Source organism: Gouania willdenowi, unplaced genomic scaffold, assembly GCF_900634775.1.
Source record: "Gouania willdenowi unplaced genomic scaffold, fGouWil2.1 scaffold_53_arrow_ctg1, whole genome shotgun sequence".
Lineage (NCBI taxonomy): Eukaryota > Metazoa > Chordata > Actinopteri > Blenniiformes > Gobiesocidae > Gouania > Gouania willdenowi.
This window is the reverse complement of record NW_021145217.1, coordinates 17,501-24,177: the sequence shown is the minus strand read 5'-3', so window position 1 is coordinate 24,177 and position 6,677 is coordinate 17,501. Positions and strand designations below refer to the sequence as shown.

General features: G+C 43.5%; 1 pseudogene; it reads right to left on the bottom strand.

Annotated features, from left to right (window-relative positions):
* Positions 1-229: 229 nt before the first annotated feature.
* On the bottom strand, positions 230-1,652 carry LOC114460592 (protein NLRC3-like; annotated as a pseudogene).
* Between the last annotated feature and the right edge of the window lie 5,025 nt (positions 1,653-6,677).

The following is a 6,677-nucleotide window of genomic DNA, read 5'->3' as shown; positions in this document are numbered from 1 at the left end:
AGGAACAAGTCCAAGTGTCCATTTGGACTCTGTAAGGCCTCGTCCACAGCACTCTGATGGAGAAGGGTAAAGTCAGGCTGACCTCCACTATGGGGAAGGTTCAGTGGTTTATGTTCCAGCAGGTTGACTTTAGAGCTGATGAAGGTCTGATGGACATGAAGAGCAGCCAAAAACTCCTGCAGGCTCAGGTGGATGAAGGTGAACACCTTGTCCTGGTACAGGTTGCTCTCCTCTATGAAGACCTGTGTGAACACTCCTGAGCACACTGAGGCTGCTCTGAGGTCCATGCCACACTCTGTCAGGTCACTCTCATAGAAAATCAATTTTCCTTTCTGTAGCTGCTCAAAAGCCAGTTTTCCCAGAGACTCTATCATCTCCCTGCTCTGTGGACTCCAGTGTGAATCTGTGGCAGCTCCTCCATCAAACTTCTCCATCTTGACTTTGTTCTGAAGGACCACATAGTGGCTGTAGATCTGAGTCAGAGTCCTGGGCAGCTCTCCCTCCTCTCTTCTCTTCAACACATCCTCCAGAACTGTAGCAGTGATCCAGCAGAAGAGTGGGATGTGGCACATGATGTGGAGGCTACGACACATCCTGATGTGAGACATGATCCTGCTGACCTGCTCCTCATCTGTGGACCTCCTCCTGAAGTACTCGTCCTTCTGATGGTCCGTAAACCCTCTGACTTCTGTCACCATGTCCACACACTCAGGAGGGATCTGATTGGCTGCTGCAGGCCGTGTGGTTATCCAGAGGCGAGCTGATGGAAGCAGTTCTCCTTTGATGAGGTTTATCAGCAGAACCTCCACTGAGGTGGACTCTGAGACATCAGTCAGGGTCTGAGTGCTGAGGAAGTCCAGAGTGAGCCGACACTCATCCAGACCATCCAAGATGAACAAAACCAGGAAGTCCTGGAAGCTGCAGATTCCTGCTTCTTTGCTTCCAGAGAAGAAGTGATCAACAAGTCCCACCAGGCTGAAGCTCCTCCCCCTCAGCATGTTCAGCTCCCTGAAGGTCAGTGGGAACGTGTAGTGGAACTCCTGCTGGGCTTTGTCTTCAGCCCAGTCCACAGTGAACTTGTGTGTTAAGAGTGTTTTCCCAATGCCAGCCACGCCCTTTGTCATCACTGTCCTGATTGGTCGAGGTCTTCCAGGAGGGGCTTTAAAGAGCTCTTCTAGTGTGATGGCTCTTTCTGCTGTGTCTGATCTCCTGGATGCTGTTTCTATCTGTATGACCTCGTGTTCCTGGTTGACCTCTCCACTCCCTCCCTCTGTGATGTAGAGCTCTGTGTAGATCTCCTTCAGGAGGGTTGGACTTCCTGCTTTAGCCACGCCCTCAGACACACACTGGAACTTCTTCTTCAGCTTGGACTTTAGCTCACGTTGGTATCGATGAGCCTTTGTTCCTGAATGAAGAAAAACGTAATGTTAGAGTGGAGAAGTCAGAGCAGGTTTGAACATTGGAGATCAAAGTGTGTGATGTTCTCAGTCTGGATGGTTCCTCAGATTAAATGTGACTGATTGAATCATGCTTTGAAAAAGAAAAGCCAGCTTTGTGTCCTTCATGTGATGTTCCTCACAGTGAAGATGTTCACATGCTCTTACTGCTCTGCAGACGCTCAGCCAGCTCCTCCTGCTTCATCCTCTTCAGGAAATACACTGTGATGTTCAGAAAGGCCTCCCTGCTCCTCCTCTGCTCCTCATCTTCACCCTCCATCTGACTCTCTGAGCACTCTGGATCATCTCCACCCACAATCTTCTGCATGTGTTTGAGTTCAGCCTTAACAAAGCTGATGACGTTGTCCTCCAGCAGCTGGAACACAAACACAATAAAGGTGATGAGTGAAGTCCTGCTCCGTGTGTGTATGTGTGTGTGTGTGTGTGTGTATACAGTGGTTTGATCACAGGCTGACACAGGTTTAGTGTCTTTGTAGACGTACACACCATAAAGATGGAGTCAGACTCAGCTCCAAAGGAACCATCCACACCCTCCAAGCTGCTGTGGAGAAGACACAGACACTCAGACATGCTGAGGAGCAGCTGGAGGAAAGCACAGGAAGCTCTGCTAACATCATGTAAACATCAGTAACAGTGGGTGATGTCCTGCAGAGCCACAGTGCAGTGAGTGTGGTGCAGCCTTTGGAGCTCAGCTCACGTGTGGAACATCTCAGCATGTTTCCACTGAACAGGAGAACAAGTCTGTTGGACTGAGGCTTTATTTGTCTTCAATCCTTCACAAATCTGAAGATCACACACTGTCTAAGACTCACCTACACACTGGAGACCATTCCTACAAAGCCTTTTCTCTTTCACCTTCCACTGTTTGCTGAGATTTACATCAACAGCATTTCAAATAACATAGTCCATCAAAATTGATTTTTTTTTTTTTTATTCGGGGCGCTTACCACTCTCAATGAGCCACTTTTCATTCTGGCTGTTTAACACACCACACTAAATAGGGCATTTAAACACAATTTATATACAAAAATAATAAATAATTATGAAAACACCATACACATACAAAACTAATTAACTAGGGCTCCTGCGGTGAGGGCGGTCCAGGTGAACCAATTTCTTCCAAAGCTGGCGGTCCCGTGCCAGCAGATCTACATCCTCCCTGTCTCAGATCGCCTGTTATGATGTTGACCCATTGTGGGTGGGGCTTGCCTCCTGGTTGTCTCCAACCTGCTGCCCTTGGGTCAAACTGTAGAATAGCTTTCGTCAAATGGTCAGGAGGTAGGTGAAGGACATGGCCAAACCAGCATGTGCGTCGCTGTGCAGCCGAAGCAAGATGCTCTAGGCTGACATGTGTGGGCTCTTACCCCTTCATTGGAATAAAAATAAATAAATACTTGAAATTGTTTAAACTGTGGACCCTGAATCTATTATCTATGAAAGTTTAACTTTTTGAATGAAATTATGAAAATTAAAAAACTTTTCCATGATATTCAATTTTTTATAAAGGGTCTGTATAAGAGGGTGTGCACACTTTCTCTCAGTTTTTATTTTTATTTTTACTTCACCTCCCTGAAACATTTCAGTTTGTTTTTCAATTGCATTGTACAGGTTATAGGTCACATTAAAGGTGGAAAATACTGTGAAATTATTTATTTATATTGTCCCTCCTCCGGTTACTCTCCATAACAGTTTTGAAGCCCTCTATAGAGACAAACTCAGTCCAATTGAGCGACTGAAACAACCACCAGGAAAACGTCTCCACCACTGCTGATTGAATTCCCATCAGTCCAAATCCTCCGTAGCCCGTCTAAAACTTCTCAGAGCAGCAGTACAGAGACACTCTGGTTCCACGTACAGCCCTACAGCCATCAACAAACACCGCTCTACTCCACCTGCTGCAGAGCTGCTTCTACGCAGAAAGACCCCAATGACGGAGAGTCCCCATCAGCCATCAGTGACACATTCCTAGTCACTCATTATTGGTGATTCAATAACTAGGAACATCAGATTATTTAATGACATCACACACTGTATTCCAGGTGCTACAGTTCACACTATTTGAGACAAACTGAACCAAATGTTACCCATTCTGCCAGTAACTGTTACTAAAATAGTGTTACATGTAGGAACAAACAACGTTTTAACCTGATCAGACCAGATTATGAAGTGGATCAGATCTGAGGGAGTATAAAAGCTCCACCTCCTGGTGCACAGCACTATTGTTGCTCTTCATTGTCATCATGGATATAAATTCATGATATTTAATTAATCAATCAATCAATCAATCAAATTTAATTTTTTAAAAAGAAGCTCCTTTCATACAGCAAGTGTAAAATCATAAACTGTTCCTACTGTAAAGACGCTCTGCCAGTTTTCTCCATTGTGTAGGGAACTAAACCACATCAAGCGTAAAGCCTCCCCCCTTTGCTAGCAGGAATTAACCAAGGAGCCTGTTCTTTATCACGAACTGTTTACACACAACTGCCCCCGCAACTTTGAGATGCAGAGCTAACCCCACTATGTGGCCTTTGAACTCAATACCGGAGCCGCAAAGGCTGACCCAACTCTTTGAAGTATTCAGTACGAACTTCTTTTTTTACGACTCCCCACAGGGGGGTCTTCTCCCCTTCCTGCCCGAACAAAGGGACAGGAGGATCCAAGAACAGTTTGTCTCCTGTTATCACCCCTCTGCTACATTACGATCAAAAGGAAGCAGTCAGTCAATGTTTACATGCTAAGTTTTCAAACTCTGGGCTCCGACCCCCTGCAGATGCTGCCACCTCTCGAACCCACACCAATGGTTACACAGGACGTTGGAATAACCCCAGTTCTCCTGCTCAAATGAGAACAAAGGACATGTGCTTGACTGAAAAGTTACAAATGAAAACATTATTGGAATGATTTCTACAGAAATTTAAATTGCAAATATTGTTTGTTCGATCACACTCGTTTCATGTAATTCAATAACCAACAGAATGCTATTTTAAAGTGTTTATCATTTAAAAGTGCTTAAAATTACCAGAAAACATCACAAAAGTTAGTTTGAGGTATCTACTGCAACCATATAGTTAAGAAGAGGTATAACATGATTTTTGACATTTATGTTTATGAGTAATTACAAGTAAAATTCATTAACCGGTTCCCAAAGTGTTCCGAGGATGTTTTCCAGTCATGTTTGGTATCAAACTCTTTCATTATAGATGATATTTCAAGATATGATGTTGAAAAGATGTTTTGAAATATGTGGAATTAATTATTAGGCATTCTTTTATGTTTAGAATCATCCCTTTGCCGTCTGTCTTTTGTCTCACATACACACACCCAAGACACACCCAAAGGCAGCCAGCTGAGATGCTGGCAACTTTAAACCAATCAACGAAGTTCCCTCCTTAGGAGGCCAGTCCCAAAGATAAGCTTTTAAAAGGAAGAACGCCGCCAGAAACTTCAGTTCCTTGGGATGCTGGCGTTTCAATACTCAACGCGTTTCCTTTCCCTCCTCATCTTTTCATTTTATTTTTAGTTGAAACAGTTAGATTTTGGAAACAACAGCTGCTTGGTTCGGACGAATTCCGCACCTAGTGACGTGCGTAACAGCCGAAAGGAAGCCCGGCCCGCGACCATTGTAGTTAGCCAAGAGCCATTCTATAACCAGCTGCGAAAGCCAGACCCGCTTGGATCGGCTGAAGGGGCTAAACTCTGTGAAACACAACAGAATCCAACGGTGACACGTCCTGCTGCACTGCTCCAAACTGCACCTCCAGGTCCACCCTGACATCATCTTCAAGGTACAAGAATGAACTTTCATCAGCAACTTCATCCACAATAGATCACAAACATACTTCCATAACTACAAACTTACACGCACTCACAACATGCTCCACACAGTTCATCTCATTCATGTGTGTTCGTCTCCCCTTTGTCTGTCTCCCTCTCTTCGTTATGAGCTCTCTGTATGATTTCATTCTTTGATTTTATGATCTTATTATTCGAATATGTATCCTGCATTTTTATTCAATATTTAGTAGACTAGCTTTCTCCTAGCATAGTGATTTCACTTTACTACATATAATCCTCACTTTTATTAGCCTAGAAATGAATTTTATCATGATTTAATTATCCCATTTCAATTGATATTTTGACTGTGTTAATTGTTGACTTTTGAATAAAAGGTTAAACATAATCTTTGATTCCTCTGATTCATTAAAGCTGTGACTATGGTGTAGATATTGCCATTAGAATTCACTTTCCCCTGGTTTCACATTGATGAGTTTAGTCTAAAAACTTAGACATATTTCTCCTGTTAAAAGGAGTGGCACCCAGCAAAAATTTTGAAGTAATATTGATAATCATAATTAATATTCTTAGTTATCTAACCCATTAATAATAACTCATCTTCCTACAATTGTAGTGATTGACGCTGCTAGCTCCACCCCTTTCATGTGAATCCAGGCTGAAAACAATTGGCTATAATTAGCGTGTTGTAATCGACCTTCGTAGGACAGCTTCTCTCTGACAGGGAATGTTTGGTTAGTTGAAGCTAACAGAGATTAATCCAGGATATAATAATCTAGATTAGTAGTATTGGGCCGTGGGGGGGTTGTCTGGGGCTCCCTGTCCCCCGCTATTTCTGCTGGCCTGGCTGCATCTGCGGGCCCGGGGCAGTTCCTGGGTTTGCGGTAGCGGTTTTTTCACATATACTAGTATACGATGCACTGGCACGCCTTGGGATGTGGGATAAAACTCATACTGGGCTTAACCTTAGACACGTTAATCCCAAATACCTGCTTTAGGTACTACCACTCACTCATTTCCCGTCCACAGCCACCACCATTATAGCTAAGCTTCACACTTGTCACTATACTGGCTTGATTACACAACATAATAAGCACAATATATTCTACAACTTCACATCTCACCTCACTGTAAAATAATCAATTCTTCCCACCCTTTCCATTTCCTACCTTGAGTCTCTCCTCCCTGCTCCCTTTCCCCTCCCCCTCCCCCTCCACTTAGGCGTAACACTGCTCTTCCTTTCTATATCCTCCCTATAATAAAAGATTTCTTACCCTTCCTTAGGGAGGGCTGGTGATGATCACAATTAAGCAATAAAATAAATCAATGTATTTTATTGCAATAACAAAACATCCATTGCTGTGTCAAAATGATTTCACTTCTTGTAGTGTTGACCTTTGACAGTATGTGCAGACAAGAGGAAAAAAA